Here is an 18,540-nt window from a genome sequence, read left to right as displayed (position 1 = left end):
TTATCCCCAGCACTCCCCCCCCCCCCCCACCAAAAAAAAAATAAAAAAACACACTCTAGCATAACTCAGATATTGACCCCTAAACATGCTCCAACTCGTAAAAATACGCTGTTTTCAATTTTCGATCTCTTTTTTGGGCTACCCATGACAATTAGAAAAATTGTACAAGGGTTTCACACAATACACTACCCAGTAGAATCTCGATTGAGCAAGTTTGAAAGAAATCATTGGCGGCTTTTCCGAGAAAAGTAATTATATAACTGTTAAATTAAACAACGGATAACTCCTACCTCTTAAAATGATTTATATAATTAGTAAATAATTATTATTATCTAATGATTGTTGTTTTGTGACATATATAGTGTAACCAATATATACATTGTACTTTTATAATCAATATGATACTGTGCATTAGTCGTGTTTCTGTTCTTATGAATTTAATTTCTTCATGCAAAATTTGTAAATCGCCAGTAGGAATAAATGTCTCTTTTATAGATACATTATGCTGGCTGGAAATTAAACGGTAGGCTAGCCTTGGGGACTGTTTGTAAATCGCCAGTAGGAATAAATGTTTCTTATATAGATACATTATGCTAGCTGGAATTTGCACGGTAGGCTACAGCCTTTGGGACTGCGCTGTATCATACGGTCTGTCATTGAGTCAACTGTCTGGGTTTCGATTCCCCAGTTGAACGTGACAAGGAGTATGTCGCATGTCTAAACTCGTGTGTTTTCTCCGGGTCCTCCGGTTTCCTTCAACTGCTAAAGACCCCTACGCGGAAACGAATTGTTGAAATAAAAAATAAAAAAATCAATGAAATATCGCCAATTTTCTGGTTTCGTGCACGTTAAAGATTTGACGTCACTAATACAGATAGAGTTTTTTCCCAAACAACGTCATGCCTTTTATCATAGGTGCAATATTCGATACTACTGTACGATACTACTGCAACCGCTTAACAAATTGGACTTTCTTATAAACAGCGCTAGCCGTCGATTTCTGTCCAGATGATTACCGGTATAAGATAAATTTGACAAAGAAGCAACAATATTAATTCAAAGACTAATTATTACACACAGCTATCAACTATTTCTGTTACAGGGTCACTAAACACATATTTTGGATAGAAGAAAACACTCATAGTTGAAATAATTTTAGTTCAAATATCATCACTGATAAAAGCACTCTTGAATTGGCTCTATACGTTGACAAAACGTACAGATTGTATCCCCGACTTATGTTTCGCTTACCAATGAAAGGTGCCGTGTTCAATTTTCGATCCCTTTGTTCTGCTACTCCTGAAATTGGGGACTATTGTAAAATCGTTTTATGTATAACCCTACCGATAGGCCTCTCTGTAGAAGAAGTTCCAAAAAAGAATTATGTTGACTTTTCGAGAAATAGGCCTCTAAAAATGCCCCAAATCGTAAAAATACGACGTTTTCGATTTTTGATCTCTGTTTTCGGCTACCCATGACAATTAGAGAAATTGTACAATGTGTTCACAAGATACACTACTCATTAGACTCTCGACTGAGAAAGTTTTAAAAAAATTGTAGGTGGCGTTTCCGAGAAACATGCGTCTAAATTTGCTCGAAATCGCAAAATACCTTACTTTTCAAAGTCACATAACTTTTTTAGTTTTTGATAGAAACTTGTCGCTGAAGAAACATCTGATAGACAATTCAATTGGCTATTAAACGATATAAAACTTTAACTAAACGACAAGAACCCTGTTGATACATCGCATTTTCCGCGCAGACACCCATTTTTCACAATTTTGTCAAAGTTTGGATACCTTTCTTGACTACTTCCGGTGATTAGGGGATTTTCATTTATAGTTCATGGACTGGTCTGGTCCTTCGACTTCATATTCCTGAAGTTTCAGAAAAATCGTTGGAGCCGTTTTAAAAAAATAAGAACTCTACGATTTGACCAAAATGCGAAAAAAAGTGAAAAATCAAAGTCAATATTTCAGAAAAAAATTTATATTGTTGGAATCGGATTGATGTCAGCTATCCAAAAATATAACTGAAATTTCAAAATTCCCAAAAATAAAAAAATTGAAAAATTTTGAAAATTTTCCATTTTTCACCAAAAAAATTAGAGCGACAAAAGTTCTAATTTCCACAGTTTTGAACTGTTATCTGCTCAGAAATGTCTCCAGCTATCCAAAAATGTAAATATCTGAAGAATCGATTGAGAATTAAGAGAATAATGGTCGATTTTCAATTTTCGTGCACGTTAAAGATTTGACGCATTTCCGCTATGCGCACAAACTTGGAAATAGCTTTAAGCAGTAGCTGCACACCACTTTTCCGACAGAAAATCAAATTTCAAACCTCTATCTCTTATAGTTGCTGAGATCTAGCTTCCCCCAAAAAAAAAAATAATAATAATAACTAGATCTGCATAGCAGATATGAAAGCTTTCATATTAACTGCAAAGGGGGTTATTAGAATCTATTGAAACAATAAGTATAAATGTCATCAGGTATCTGAAAAATTACATTTACCTTATGAACAAAATGGGAAAAATACAAAACAAAAATTGTCGACTTGTGGCTACCATCCAAGGCATATTTAGAAAACCGTATATTATATTTATAGAGTACGCAGGACAGGAATTAGTTGTGCTTCAATGTAAACCGGCCCGTTTCTTGCCTTTAGTTTTAGAGTTAGGTGTGATTTTCAAAAGATTCAATCGGAAATCGCTGAAAATCAATTGGCTTCTTCATCTCATGACCTTAAACACTGTATAAATTTAAGGTCAATCGGATATTGAATTTAGCTTCTAGAGCGTCCACAAGATTTTTTAAAGTGATCAAGGGCAATAACTCTCACGGTAATTATCGGAAATGGCAGTAAATATCAGATATCGCTGAAAATCAATACTGTAGGCATCTTCGTGTCATGACCATAAATTTAGAGTCAATCGGATATTAACTTTGGCCTCTAGAGCGTCCACAAGATATTTTGAAGTGATCAGGGGCCACAACACTGCGCATAAATTTAAAGTCAATCGGATATTAACTTTGGCCTCTAGAGCGTCCACAAGATATTTTGAAGTGATCAGGGGCCACAACTCTGGCAGTAAATATCAGATATCGCTGAAAATCAATCGCCTACTTCGTCTCATGACCTTAACCACTGTGTATAAATTTAAAGTCAATCGGACATTAACTTTGGCCTCTAGAGCATCCACAAGAATTTTTTTAAGTGATGAAGGGCCATAACTCTGACAGTAATTATCGGAAATCGCTGAAATTCAATTTCAATGTGGGCGTATAAAAATTAACCGATGGCATATAATATTTAATGTATGATAAAGACAAAATAGTCGATTTCGGTTTTTGGTGTTGCGCTCATTTTAAAAAAAAAATGTCTTTTACGGATAATGTGTATAGTACTAATAGCAATCACATACGGAAGAGGCGATAAGATCCCTTTGCATTTGGAATTTCAAAATTAATTAAAACCAAATTTAAATTCCGAAAATCGGTTGTTTGTTTTTTGCTGAAACTCCTTTTTTTAATCTGATCAAAATGGGAGTAAGTCACAGAGTGGTAATTGGCATATTGTGTCCAAATTTCATGGTTTTGGGACAATCGGTGCCGGTTTCGTGGCGAAATTCCACTTTTTTCGCCCTTACAGAAGCCGTAAATGGCGGAAAAAAACGAACGGCAGGAACCGTGTCAAGAACAAACGATCTGAACGAATGCAGGTATCGCCTTGAAGTTTTCAGTGCACCTAGGTACCAACGTGAAAAGTTCCTCGCCGGAATTTGGTAGTCAACGTACCTTTGGTTCCAGCGTGGCACACGCGCGAAGCAAAAAGAAATTACGGTCGATTTTGGGATTTTGGCTATATTTCGGAGTGGTTTGGTAGATGACGGTGGATCAGGGACTCAGATTGATCTAAAATGGCGATCATAACACAACATGATAATCACTTTGAAGTATAGGTAAATTTTCGCGACCGGGTTGTTTTGCTCTACCCAGGCAACGTTCCTGTGCTCCGATTGCCTTCAAATTTGCACAGAATGTACCTTGGGATTCTGGCTATCACATATTAAAAATAGAAGAGTGTTGGATTCCGATGGGATTCTAGCTATCACATATTAAAAATAGAAGAGTGTTGGATTCCGAGAACGTTCAAAATAAATTCAAAACCCACCCCCAACAATCAAAGGTTTTTTGCTTAAAAAATTGCCGTATTTTATCGAATTTTTATTGTTCTTGATATCTGAGGATTTTCTCAATTTAATATGTGATAAATATCATCGCGGCGCAGCCAACCGCTAGAAATTCCAGAGATTTGGACCACCGGAAGGATGCCTCAGCAGTCAAAAAAGGTCAAAATAGGCGATTTCGGTTTCTAGTGTTGATACATCGTTACGGTCATTTTAAAAAATTGTCTTTTAAGGATAATGTGTATAGTACCAATACCTATCACATAAGGAAGAGGCGATAAAATCTCTTTGCATTTGCAATTTCAAAATTAATTAAAACCAATATTAAATTCCGAAAATCGTTTTTTTGCTAAAACTCTTTTTTTTTAATCGGATCAAAATGGGAGTAAGGCACAGAGTCCGGGGTGGTAATGGGCGTATTGTGTCCAAATTTCATGGTTTTCGGACAATCGGTGCCGGTGTCACGGCGAAATTCCACTTTTTTCCCCTCATGGAAGCCGTAAATTGACTTGAAGCCAGGGTCCTTGAAGTTGTACAGCTGCACCCGGTGACCGATATTTATTTAACGGGGAATAAGTGATAATTCATATTATAGCAGTAAATAATTAAAATATTTCATAGGGATTATAATAATATGTATATCTTGTCTGGGTACAGGGTTAAAACCAATATTAAATTCCGAAAATCGTTTTTTTGCTAAAACTCTTTTTTTTTTTAATGGGATCGAAATGGGGGTAAGGCACAGAGTCCGGGGTGGTAATGGGCGTATTGTGTCCAAACTTCATGGTTTTCGGACAATCGGTGCCGGTGTCACGGCGAAATTCCACTTTTTTCCCCTCATGGAAGCCGTAAATTGACTTAGAAAAAAAACGACGAAAGGCAGGTGACAAGAACAAACGACTTGAACGAATGCAGGTATCACCTTGAAATTTTCAGGGTACCTAGGTACCAACGTGAAAAGTTGCTCGCCGGAATTTAGTACTCATGGTACCTTTGGTTCTAGCGTAGCGCATGCGCGAAGTCAAATCCAGCTAAACTCGAAAACAACCTTGTCGGCACGGAAAACATCAAAGGAGAAATTCGAATTTTTGAAATATTCAAATACCAAACGTTCGACCATGATCCAGGCTATCCTGGAGACATATTCTCTAGGTCACGACCAATTGTATATGTTTTCAAGCCCATAAATGTGGATTTTTCACTAATTGTCATTTTCAATTCAAAATGGCGTCCATCATTTGCCGGAAATCAAAATTGTGTTATCTACCGTTTTTCGGCTTTCCTTCAAGGATTCGGAAAATATAATTGCCTTGTCTGTAAGTAAAATATCAAAAAAGCCTTATGTAATTTTCACATTTCAAGATGGTGGTATTTCCGGTTTGAGCTACAAACTCAATTTTTTGTGTACGAATCAGTAGTGTCGTAGCTAGTAAAGAAAAAAAAAAATCAAGGCAATCTGACCTATATTTCGTCGATTTTTTTGAAAACTTTGATCCTTAATTTCATCAAGGGGAGATAATTTAGAAAATTTCTAATGATATTTTTGAAGTCGCATTGATAAGATCTACTTACATTCTAAATTTCACGAAAATCGTGCAACTATTAAAAAAGTTTTCAAATTGATCTCAACTTCCGGTTCAAAATCACAGCGACGAATTTTCGAAATTCGAAAATTCGAAATTGCAGATTTTAAGTAAATGTTTCAAGGCACCCCTCAAAAAAAGAATTAGTAAAATAGGTCAAATAGTTACAAAGTTACAGTAATGTAGGTCAAATGAATTTGTTCGTAAAATTCGGTAATTTCGGATTCGAAAAACGATTTGAAAATATATTTAATCAACATTCGCACCCCATTTTTGGGGGGATAGGTCAAAGTTTCAGATTGATCCTATGGTTAGATTCTGAGAAATCCGATTTGTAGAAATGACACAAAAAAAAAAAAAAATAATAATAGGAACAAGTGGTATCAGATGCCTCAGAGAGAATATTCAAATGCTCCTTGTGATACGTTTGTAACACAATTATAACCTAATGTATTACACGGGAGTGGAGTGGGTGGGTCGGGGGGCTTTTCGATTGGCAGGGGACTATTAAAATGGGTAAGCAGAGATAAGCAATTTGATGAAACTTTGTGTATAGTTTCATTACATTAGTACCTTGACCATATTACCTTGACCAAGTTCGACAATGAGCATTCTCTTAGTCAGGATAAGCAAAGCAACTTGATTGGCCGGGATTTTGAATTGGTTGATGCTTTGGGGTATGATAACTTTGGTTATAATGAAGTACTGGAACATAACAACCCAGCTTTTAATTGAGCTAGAATGTTTAAACTTGGTGTAGATGTTCATCAGGTCTTGACTGAACATTTTGAGCTACAGCTTGGCAATTTCATTGGTCGATGCTTTGGGACAAGATAACCTTGATTTCTATCTGACAGAGAGTGATGCAATTTACAATATAGTTTGATTGCTCGATACTTTTGAAAAAAATATGAAAGTGCGATTAATTAATGTGTCATCTTTTACTTTGGGGTTTTGGCGGGAGACATCAGCCATACTGTTTGCTTGTTTAATATCCCCTATACAATATACGCTCGACCTCATTACCCAAACTGGGGTAGAAAAGTGGGATCTTTGACAATGAGGCAATGAACTTGTACATTCTTTTGCAGCTGCACAAGAGGGAACATCAACGCCGGATTAACCATGGTGGTGGGGAGGGGGGCTGATACCGACCGTGAAGCCCCGCAAGGGGGTCGGGTCAGGGGGTTCTCCCGCTAAGAAATTTTAATTGGAGGCCGAAAACGTGATTTCATGGCATTTCAGGCACTTGTGTCGGAGCCATTTAGAAATACCTCCCCCAGAAAAATAAAATTCTGCCACAAAATTAGCCACAATCCATGCGGGTGCTGTGAAATTTCTAGAGGAGGGAGCTGGAACCCATGAGCCCGTTAAATTCGTCACTGTAAATGAGCAGAGCTACATCAAACCTAATTTGGAGTCCCTCAGTGATAAATAACTTGATTCAAAATCGTATTATAGCCCCAACGACGATTTGATGAATGGAGACCGTAACGTTACGACAAAGTCTAACACTGTAAGTACCAAATAGTCATACGAGATATGTGCATCTCATCAAATTCAGCTTATACCATACCCACAATAATGTTACGGAGTCAGTGAGTTCAAGTTAGACAATACGCTGACCTTCCACTGACCATGCTTATAATATAAAATCTGTCAATGACAGCTGATTCATTGTTTAGTTTTTTATATGATATATTTAATATCAATAATATATGTATATGCATGCTTTATTTTACTTTACACGACCTCTAAAAATGCCCCAAATCGTAAAAATACGACTTTTTGGATTTCGATCTCCTTTTTTCGGCTACCCCGGACATTTTCAAAAAATGATACAATGATTTCACACAACAGGCCAGCTATTAGCCTCTTGATTGACAAGAGTTTCATCGCCCTCCATTCATTATAACCAATGTCATCGTGCCCTAAAGAATCAACAAATCAGCGCTTGCTTATCTCTGCTTACCCTAGGCAAAAAATGCTCATCTTTGAACTCAATCATGACATTGACCTAGTGAACGCCTACACCAAGTTTGAACATTCTAGCTTAATTAGAAGGAGAGTTCTTGTGTTCCAAAGTCCCGGCCCTTCAAATTGCTTCTATTTTTCATTTTCAATTCAAAATGGTGACCATCACGTGACCGAAATCAAAATTCTGATCCGATAGATTTTTAGGCATTCCTTCCAGGATTCCGAAAATATGACGCCCGAGTCTGTAAGTAAAATAGCAAAAAAGCCTTTTTGATTTTTCACGTTTAAAGATGGTGGCACTTCCGGTTCGATCGACAAACTCCATATTTTGTGTACGAATCAGTAATTACTTGTCTAGTATCGAATTTTTTTTTTAGGTCATTCTGACCTATATTTCGACGATTTTTTTGAAAACTTTGATCCTTAATTTCACCAAGGGGAGATAATTTAGAAAATTTCCAAGGACATCATTGAAGTCGCATTGGCAAGATCTACTAACATTCTAAATTTCACGAAAATCGCACAACTATTAAAGAAGTTGTCAAATTGGTAATAACTTCCGGTTCGAAATGACAGCAACGATTTTTCGAAATGCCAAAATCCGAAATTGCAGATTTGAAGTAAATGTTTCAAGATACTCAAAGAAAAAAGAATTAGTAAAATAGGTCAAATAGTCACAAAGTTACAGCATTGTAGGTCAAATGCATTCCTTCGTAAAATTCGGTGATTTCGGATTCGTAAAACGTTTTGAAAATATATTTAATCAACAGCCACCACCCATTTTTGGGGGGACAGGTAAAAGTTTCAGAACGATCCTATGGTTAGATTCTGAGAAATCCGATTTGTGGACAAAACACAAAAAAAAAATAACAATAACTAGATCTGCTAAGCAGATATTAAAGCTTTCATATTCACAGTCACTGTGACATGTCATAGAAATAATATGAACAGAAAAAAAAAAAATCATTATAATGAGTAAAAATTTGGTGAAGTTAATTCGATTTTTCACTGGTAAATAATTAAATAGACAAGTGGCATAACTTGACCCGCATCCCATCAGCTATCCTGAAAAATGCTGGAAAAATTAAACAAGTAAATTGTGTTTAGTACTGGGTTAATTAAGACAGGCATATGCCTTTGCTATACAGGATGACATGAGGGAAATTTAGCTTGGGAGGTGTAGGCCTGCAGCCAAAATTTCTAGCTAGCTTAGAAACACAACTCCGCTACACGGTCTTCCATAAAAGAAAAACTATACATTTTTGGAAAGCTTATGATGCCAGGAAGACAAAATCTGGGAGTTCCAAGCAAAATGTTTGCAATTTATTGATTTAGGGCCAGATGAAATTCGTCAAAATTGTCAAATAAATGCTATTTGTGTACTAACAATTCTGAAGTTGACATAAAATTAAATAGTTGGTAAAACACCTCATGCCTTCATCCTTGGCAATGAACAGTTTATTGGACAGATTTTGATGTAAATAAAAATGCTCAAAACACAAATGTCATGGGTGAATAAAGAATTGTGGAAATCCATTAACGGTAAAAAAGAATTATCTCCCTTTCTGTCAAATGCCTGTAATTGATAGACTATCAGGTCTTGTATGAATCATAAGACCAGGTGTGGGCAAACAAGCCCAATAATTATTTTGTTTGTTGGATCTCAAGGGCCTGTTAGGGTTGGTTGTTGGATGTTTGCTCAGAAATTATCGCTTGTATGGAACATGCTAGAGTCGATTTGTAGCATATTCTAGCCAGGGGATATGTTTGACAGTAGTTGAGTGATATGCTTTTGAAATAATGGAGATCAGTAGCACTTTATAAGCATTGAACCACATGATTTTTTTCCACTAAGATAAACATTCTAAACCCACATACATGTTCCCTTTCAATTAGCCACTACAGTATTTTTACAACTGTAATGTAGCTGTGAACTACTATTTCGGATATGATTAATGGTCAAATTACAAACATACATGTAGATATAAGTTAAAAAAAATAATTGTGTATCTGGGCTGGAATGAAGGGAAAGGTTAGAAAACAGGATGAACAGTTGTGAAATTATTTATTAAAGTGAAACAATCATTGAAAATCAAAATTAAACAGTTACTCTGCACATCAAATGTCATCAAAGTTAATGTTCATTATCATCATCACTGTTACTAAATGTATTAACATCAAATTCGGTCTCTTTAACAGTTTTTTTTTTCATTTTCACATTGACTACACATGCACAGGTCTGTACAAGAAAGGGGGTTTGGGATGGCCTAGAGTGCCGCGCTTCGACCTCTAGCTGGTCGGTCACCTCTGGCTTGTGGCTGTGGCTTTGATCCCAGGTGTGAGCGTATGTGGCATGGAGATAGAGGCGTCTTCTCAACCTCGTGGGTTTCCTCCGGGCACTCCGGTTTCCTCTCACTGCTAAAGACCCATACGCGCAAGCGAATTATTGAAATAAAATTGAAACCGTATGTTAGTCCCAAAATGACCTAGTTTGTATTGAGTGGACGTTAAACCCCATTTCTCTCTCTCTCTCTCTGTACAAGACAACTTTGCTGGCCATTTATGATTATTTCTCTTATGACATCTTCACAGAATATATTGTATGTGGTTTAATATTCGACGGAGGGCTAGTCATCTTTGCTGAAAAATATAAATAAACATATACATGTACACAATTAAAACAAAATTCTGGAGCTTGGTTTACTCTCATTAATTTCGTACAACAGAGGAAAAAGACACTTACACAGGGGTTAACATCTTATTTTCATGCAGAAACCAGCTAATGAAGACAGGAAGGCATTAGCAGTACAAGGAGAGATAGAGAGGAGAATTGCGGTTTAACGTCCACTGGACAAAAACATAGTAATTTCAGGACTCACCCATGGTTCAGTTTTATTTGAATAATACCAGTGGCAAGAAGGCGGAGAATACAAATAAAAAAAACATCACAAATATTTACCTTTCTGATAACTGTCTAAGAAATTCAGTACATGTATATTGCCTATAACATTTTTGGTGATATCTGACCTCAATGGCCACACAATCTTGCCCTCTGATATGCCTTAAAATATCTTCATCCTCTTTCAATTCAGCAGCTTTCAACAGTTGGCCTACAAACAAATTTGCAAACAAATTATACACCATATAGCGTTGAATGTTGTTTGTGCTCAAGGGTGGGGGAGGGAATGTCACTTTGAGGCCTACATGTACATGTACCTGGCTGGTCAACTCTGGCATGCGGTTTAGTTCAGATCCTTTGTGTGAGCGGAAATGGTCTAGAGACAGATCGTCTTAGCAAGGCACCTACAAGTGGGCCAAGAAAATAAAAAACAAGTTAACTTCTCTATGTTTCATCCCTTGTGCAAGCAAATGTGCAACACTTTAACCAATGACTGTGCCAAATCAACAAATGGGGTAAAGGGCTTTAATGGCTAGCTTCATAACAATTTTACAGTGATTGCAGTAGCACTTCTGATTCCATTTACAACAAAAACAACAACACAATAATTAAAAACTGTAGGATGAATATATTTAATATTTATTAGTAATAATTATAAATTTAGTAAGTAACATAATATTAACATTAGGCCTACCTGAGCCTGTTTGGGTCTGAGTCTGTGTTAATACATCCTTCTTCCTATTTTCTCCAACAGTGACAAATCTGTCACGTTTTTTACATATAATACACACAACAGGCAGCACCGATTTACTCTTTCTTTTTGCTTCAGGAGCGTAATTTGTTTGGAGAGCTAGGTCCCAGATCGTCTACACTCCCGCTATTCCCTGGTTGGATTGTAGCCGGGGATTTTAATTTTTCTTTATCTATACGATTACGGGCAGACCCAATTCGGAATTTGTCTGTAAAAGGCCTGTAGCATGTTGGGTGAAATCCAGTATCTTTTGGCGCGTCGATAAATTCCTTGTTTGATTATATCACCCGAAGTCGCCTGTTCAGCTATCCATTTCGCTCGCCCATCAAGTTTTAGCCATTCATGGGCACATTCACGGAATTTATCCCAGCGAGATTTTGTAAATAATTGTTCTCGTTCCTTTCTAAATCCTTGGTAATGAATAATACAGCGTAAATTTGATGAAATATCAGTCGATTCACGTTCTTTCATGGGCGCAGCCATTACACATGTGTGTTGTTGTTTACAACTTTCAAGGTCGGGTCAGCAGTTCACAATACGAGCTCCTGATTGGCCCATGGTGACCAATCACCAGTTATTTCCCTACGCTTTATAACAGCGCGAGTCAAATAAATCCCGGACGAATAAATTTATATCACCCTTAATGGATTTGAAATAAAGAATTATAAAATGTATTTATAAATATACTATGCTTTATTTGAACCTTATGCCTACTACTATTCTTACCTGACTCTATCCAATTTATTTTAATTATATCTTTCATTCTATTTAAGTTATTTTTTTTTTGCCACCATCCCCCCCCCCCCCGCACTGTTCCTTGTCTCAGACGAAATAATCCCAGATTAGCTGTAAGACCAGATACTCTTTTTTTCTTTCTTTCTTTTCAGGTCAATGACAGCTGATTCATTGTTTAGTTTTTTATATGATATATTTAATATCAATAATATATGTATATGCATGCTTTATTTTACTTTACACGACCTCTATAAATGCCCCAAATCGTAAAAATACGACTTTTTGGATTTCGATCTCCTTTTTTCGGCTACCCCGGACATTTTCAAAAAATGATACAATGATTTCACACAACAGGCCAGCTATTAGCCTCTCGATTGACAAGAGTTTCATCGCCCTCCATTCATTATAACCAATGTCATCGTGCCCTAAAGAATCAACAAATCCGCTTGCTTATCTCTGCTTACCCTAGGCAAAAAATGCTCATCTTTGAACTCAATCATGACATTGACCTAGTGAACGCCTACACCAAGTTTGAACATTCTAGCTTAATTAGAAGGAGAGTTCTTGTGTTCCAAAGTCCCGGCCCTTCAAATTGCTTCTATTTTTCATTTTCAATTCAAAATGGTGACCATCACGTGACCGAAATCAAAATTCTGATCCGATAGATTTTTAGTCATTCCTTCCAGGATTCCGAAAATATGACGCCCGAGTCTGTAAGTAAAATAGCAAAAAAGCCTTTTTGATTTTTCACGTTTAAAGATGGTGGCACTTCCGGTTCGATCGACAACCTCCATATTTTGTGTACGAATCAGTAATTACTTGTCTAGTATCGAATTTTTTTTTAGGTCATTCTGACCTATATTTCGACGATTTTTTTGAAAATTTTGATCCTTAATTTCACCAAGGGGAGATAATTTAGAAAATTTCCAAGGACATCATTGAAGTCGCATTGGCAAGATCTACTAACATTCTAAATTTCACGAAAATCGCACAACTATTAAAGAAGTTGTCAAATTGGTAATAACTTCCGGTTCGAAATGACAGCGACGAATTTTCGAAATGCCAAAATCCGAAATTGCAGATTTGAAGTAAATGTTTCAAGATACTCAAAGAAAAAAGAATTAGTAAAATAGGTCAAATAGTCACAAAGTTACAGCATTGTAGGTCAAATGCATTCCTTCGTAAAATTCGGTGATTTCGGATTCGTAAAACGTTTTGAAAATATATTTAATCAACAGCCACCACCCATTTTTGGGGGGATAGGTAAAAGTTTCAGAACGATCCTATGGTTAGATTCTGAGAAATCCGATTTGTGGACAAAACACAAAAAAAAAATAACAATAACTAGATCTGCATAGCAGATATCAAAGCTTTCATATAAACTTCAAAAGGGGTTATTAGAATCTATGAATCATCAACCACTCTGACGGATGTAGAAAGGAATATATTGTTACTAAATCTGTTGTACTGTTTCTTGTTATGGTAAAGAAAACATGAATACAACTATGAGATTTGTATAGAATTGGCATTAATCAATATATTTATTGTTTAATACTACATGTATATTATAGATACAAAGTGAATTAAATGAACCCAATTACATGTACTTTATATAAGCAATGTTTTTTTATTCATCGTTACTTTGAAATCACATTATTTTCATTGATGATAAAAAGGTTGTATTTGTACCGAATCCAAAAAGTATGTTGTATGACATTGCATTATCTGTACCAATTATTTATTTACAAACCAATATACAATGTTTATTTCTACTCCAATATATTTGTTTCAACCCATGATAGTTTATTCACTCTTCTCACTTAAATACAAGAATAACACACGATTAAATTACTGAAACAAGTAATGCTGGTAGATTATAATTTGATATTGTATACCATTTACTCTCTGTTAGATAAGGCGACGTGGTAATCTGTTAGATAAACATACATGGAAGTATATGTTAGATAACTACAATTTATGATATATTTTAAACCAAGGAAGTGGCCTTTCTAAAAATAAAAAAAAATAAAGGAAAATATATTTCATACAATTGTTATACTGTTACTGTTATCGTGAAGAAACATGATTGTTTATTTAATGTTGTTTATGACAAACATGTAATCATGTACATTTTTTAAACAAGAACAATTATGCTACATGTATGAATAACTCTCAAAAATTATGTTTTCATCAATCCAAGTATTTTTTTATTTGTATTACTTGATTTATACTGAATAAAGATTACACAAACATACAAAATGGTGTTGGCTGTGTGACTGAATTCCTCGTTGAGAAGTGGTATCGGGTGTCCCATAGAGAAGAAGCAAACCCTCCTTGTGATACACTTGTGAACATTTTAAAAGACCCATTTCGCTGTGTTCCAGAAAAGTCCCCATTATAGCTAGTGCATTACATGGTTGTTGTTGGGGGAAAGGTGGGTCTTTTCTATTGGCAATGATTTACTTTTTATAGGCCCACATTGAAATGTGGTCGTATATTGTCGTCGCCCCCCTTTTGCTGTTAATATCCGATTGACTTTAAATTTATACGCAGTGTTTAAGGTCATAAGACGAAGAAGCCTTTGATTTGCTCTGCCCAGGCAACGTTCCTGTGCTCCGATTGCCTTCAAATATGCACAGAATGTACCTTGGGATTCTAGCTATCACATATTAAAAATAGAAGAGTGTTGGATTCCGAGAACGTTCAAAATAAATTCAAAACCCGCCCCCAACAATCAAAGGTTTTTTGCTTAAAAAATTGCCGTATTTTATCGAATTTTTATTGTTCTTGATATCTGAGGATTTTTCTCAATTTAGTATGTGATAAATATCATCGTGGCGCAGCCAACCGCTAGAAATTCCAGATATTTGGACCACCGGAATGATGCCTCAGCAGTCAAAAAAGGTCAAAATAGGCGATTTCGGTTTCTAGTGTCGATACATCGTTACGGTCATTTTAAAAAATTGTCTTTTAAGGATAATGTGTATAGTACCAGTACCTATCACATACGGAAGAGGCGATAAAATCTCTTTGCATTTGCAATTTCAAAATTAATTAAAACCAATATTAAATTCCGAAAATCGGTTTTTTGCTAAAACTCTTTTTTTTTAATCGGATCAAAATGGGGGTAAGGCACAGAGTCCGGGGTGGTAATGGACGTATTGTGTCCAAATTTCATGGTTTTCGGACAATCGGTGCCGGTGTCACGGCGAAATTCCACTTTTTTCCCCTCATGGAAGCCGTAAATTGACTTAGAAAAAAAACGACGAAAGGCAGGTGACAAGAACAAACGACTTGAACGAATGCAGGTATCACCTTGAAATTTTCAGGGTACCTAGGTACCAACGTGAAAAGTTGCGCGCCGGAATTTAGTACTCATGGTACCTTTGGTTCCAGCGTAGCGCATGCACGAAGTCAAATCCAGCTAAACTCGAAAACAACCTTGTCGGCACGAAAAACATCAAAGGAGAAATTCGAATAAAAAATGATACAATGATTTCACACAACAGGCCAGCTATTAGCCTCTCGATTGACAAGAGTTTCATCGCCCTCCATTCATTATAACCAATGTCATCGTGCCCTAAAGAATCAACAAGTCAGCTTGCTTATCTCTGCTTACCCTAGGCAAAAAATGCTCATCTTTGAACTCAATCATGACATTGACCTAGTGAACGCCTACACCAAGTTTGAACATTCTAGCTTAATTAGAAAGAGAGTTCTTGTGTTCCAAAGTCCCGGCCCTTCAAATTGCTTCTATTTTTCATTTTCAATTCAAAATGGTGACCATCACGTGACCGAAATCAAAATTCTGATCCGATAGATTTTTAGATATTCCTTCCAGGATTCCGAAGATATGACGCCCGAGTCTGTAAGTAAAATAGCAAAAAAGCCTTTTTGATTTTTCACGTTTAAAGATGGTGGCACTTCCGGTTCGATCGACAAACTCCATATTTTGTGTACGAATCAGTAATTACTTGTCTAGTATCGAATTTTTTTTTTAGGTCATTCTGACCTATATTTCGACGATTTTTTTGAAAACTTTGATCCTTAATTTCACCAAGGGGAGATAATTTAGAAAATTTCCAAGGACATCATTGAAGTCGCATTGGCAAGATCTACTAACATTCTAAATTTCACGAAAATCGCACAACTATTAAAGAAGTTGTCAAATTGGTAATAACTTCCGGTTCGAAATGACAGCGACGAATTTTCGAAATGCCAAAATCCGAAATTGCAGATTTGAAGTAAATGTTTCAAGATACTCAAAGAAAAAAGAATTAGTAAAATAGGTCAAATAGTCACAAAGTTACAGCATTGTAGGTCAAATGCATTCCTTCGTAAAATTCGGTGATTTCGGATTCGTAAAACGTTTTGAAAATATATTTAATCAACAGCCACCACCCATTTTTGGGGGGATAGGTAAAAGTTTCAGAACGATCCTATGGTTAGATTCTGAGAAATCCGATTTGTGGACAAAACACAAAAAAAAAATAACAATAATAATCTTAACAGAAACAATAAGCTTTCATATGTAATATGAAAGCTTAATAATCTTAACAGAAACAATAAGCTTTCATATGTAATATGAAAGCTTAATAATATTAATCTTAGTAATAACAATAGTCTTTCACCGAAGGTGAAAGCCTAACTAGAATTGCGCGCAATGCCGAAGGCTTTCACGGTCGCAAAGGCGTCACACGATCGCCAGATATATGACAAAAGACTATCCCCACCACTCCCCACCCCCCAAAAAAAACCCCACACTCTAGCATAACTCAGATATTGACCCCTAAACATGCTCCAACTCGTAAAAATACGCTGTTTTCAATTTTCGATCTCTTTTTTGGGCTACCCATGACAATTAGAAAAATTGTACAAGGGTTTCACACAATACACTACCCAGTAGAATCTCGATTGAGCAAGTTTGAAAGAAATCATTGGCGGCTTTTCCGAGAAAAGTAATTATATAACTGTTAAATTAAACAACGGATAACTCCTACCTCTTAAAATGATTTAATAATTAGTAAATAATTATTATTATCTAATGATTGTTGTTTTGTGACATATATAGTGTAACCAATATATACATTGTACTTTTATAATCAATATGATACTGTGCATTAGTCGTGTTTCTGTTCTTATGAATTTAATTTCTTCATGCAAAATTTGTAAATCGCCAGTAGGAATAAATGTCTCTTATATAGATACATTATGCTGGCTGGAAATTACACGGTAGGCTAGCCTTGGGGACTGTTTGTAAATCGCCAGTAGGAATAAATGTTTCTTATATAGATACATTATGCTGGCTGGAATTTGCACGGTAGGCTACAGCCTTTGGGACTGCGCTGTATCATACGGTCTGTCATTGAGTCAACTGTCTGGGTTTCGATTCCCCAGTTGAACGTGACAAGGAGTATGTCGCATGTCTAAACTCGTGTGTTTTCTCAGGGTCCTCCGGTTTCCTTCAACTGCTAAAGACCCCTACGCGGAAACGAATTGTTGAAATAAAAAAAAAAATAAATCAAGGAAATATCGCCAATTTTCTGGTTTCCTGCACGTAAAAGATTTGACGTCACTAATACAGATAGAGTTTTTTCCCAAACAACGTCATGCCTTTTATCATAGGTGCAATATTCGATACTACTGCAACCGCTTAACAAATTGGACTTTCTTATAAACAGCGCGAACCGTCGATTTCTGTCCAGATGATTACCGGTATAAGATAAATTTGACAAAGAAGCAACAATATTAATTCAAAGACTAATTATTACACACAGCTATCAACTATTTCTATTACAGGGTCACTACACCCATATTTTGGATAGAAGAAAACACTCATAGTTGAAATAATTTTAGTTCAAATATCATCACTGATAGAAGCACTCTTGAATTGGCTCTATACGTTGACAAAACGTACAGATTGTATCCCCTACTTATGTTTCGCTTAACAATGAAAGGTGCCGTGTTCAATTTTCGATCCCTTTGTTCTGCTACTCCTGAAATTTGGAACTGTTGTACAATGGTTTTATATATAACACTACTGATAGGCCTCTCTGTAGAAGAAGTTCCAAAAAAGAATTATTTTGACTTTTCGAGAAATAGGCCTCTAAAAATGCTCCAAATCGTAAAAATACGACGTTTTCGATTTTTGATCTCTGTTTTCGGCTACCCATGACAATTAGAGAAATTGTACAATGTGTTCACAAGATACACTACTCATTAGACTCTCGACTGAGAAAGTTTTAAAAAAATTGTAGGTGGCGTTTCCGAGAAACATGCGTCTAAATTTGCTCGAAATCGCAAAATACCTTACTTTTCAAAGTCACATAACTTTTTTAGTTTTTGATAGAAACTTGTCGCTGAAGAAACATCTGATAGACAATTCAATTGGCTATTAAACGAT

The 18,540-nt window shown here is 36.0% G+C and overlaps 1 protein-coding gene and 1 long non-coding RNA gene across 2 annotated transcripts in view; one reads left to right on the top strand and one right to left on the bottom strand.

The window, feature by feature from the left end:
* Positions 1-18,540, top strand: part of LOC126808779 (5'-nucleotidase domain-containing protein 3) — a 457,910-nt gene that overhangs the window by 375,242 nt on the left and 64,128 nt on the right. The window lies entirely within an intron of this gene.
* LOC130012848 (uncharacterized) lies at positions 9,785-12,161 on the bottom strand. The gene is made up of 3 exons (XR_008788091.1): positions 11,346-12,161; positions 10,712-10,862; positions 9,785-10,392 (listed from the first exon to the last, which is right to left on the bottom strand). It is a non-coding gene; the product is annotated as an uncharacterized LOC130012848 (long non-coding RNA).

Source organism: Patella vulgata, chromosome 1 (genome assembly GCF_932274485.2).
Source record: "Patella vulgata chromosome 1, xgPatVulg1.2, whole genome shotgun sequence".
Taxonomy (NCBI): domain Eukaryota; kingdom Metazoa; phylum Mollusca; class Gastropoda; family Patellidae; genus Patella; species Patella vulgata.
This window is presented reverse-complemented; position numbering and strand designations above follow the sequence as displayed.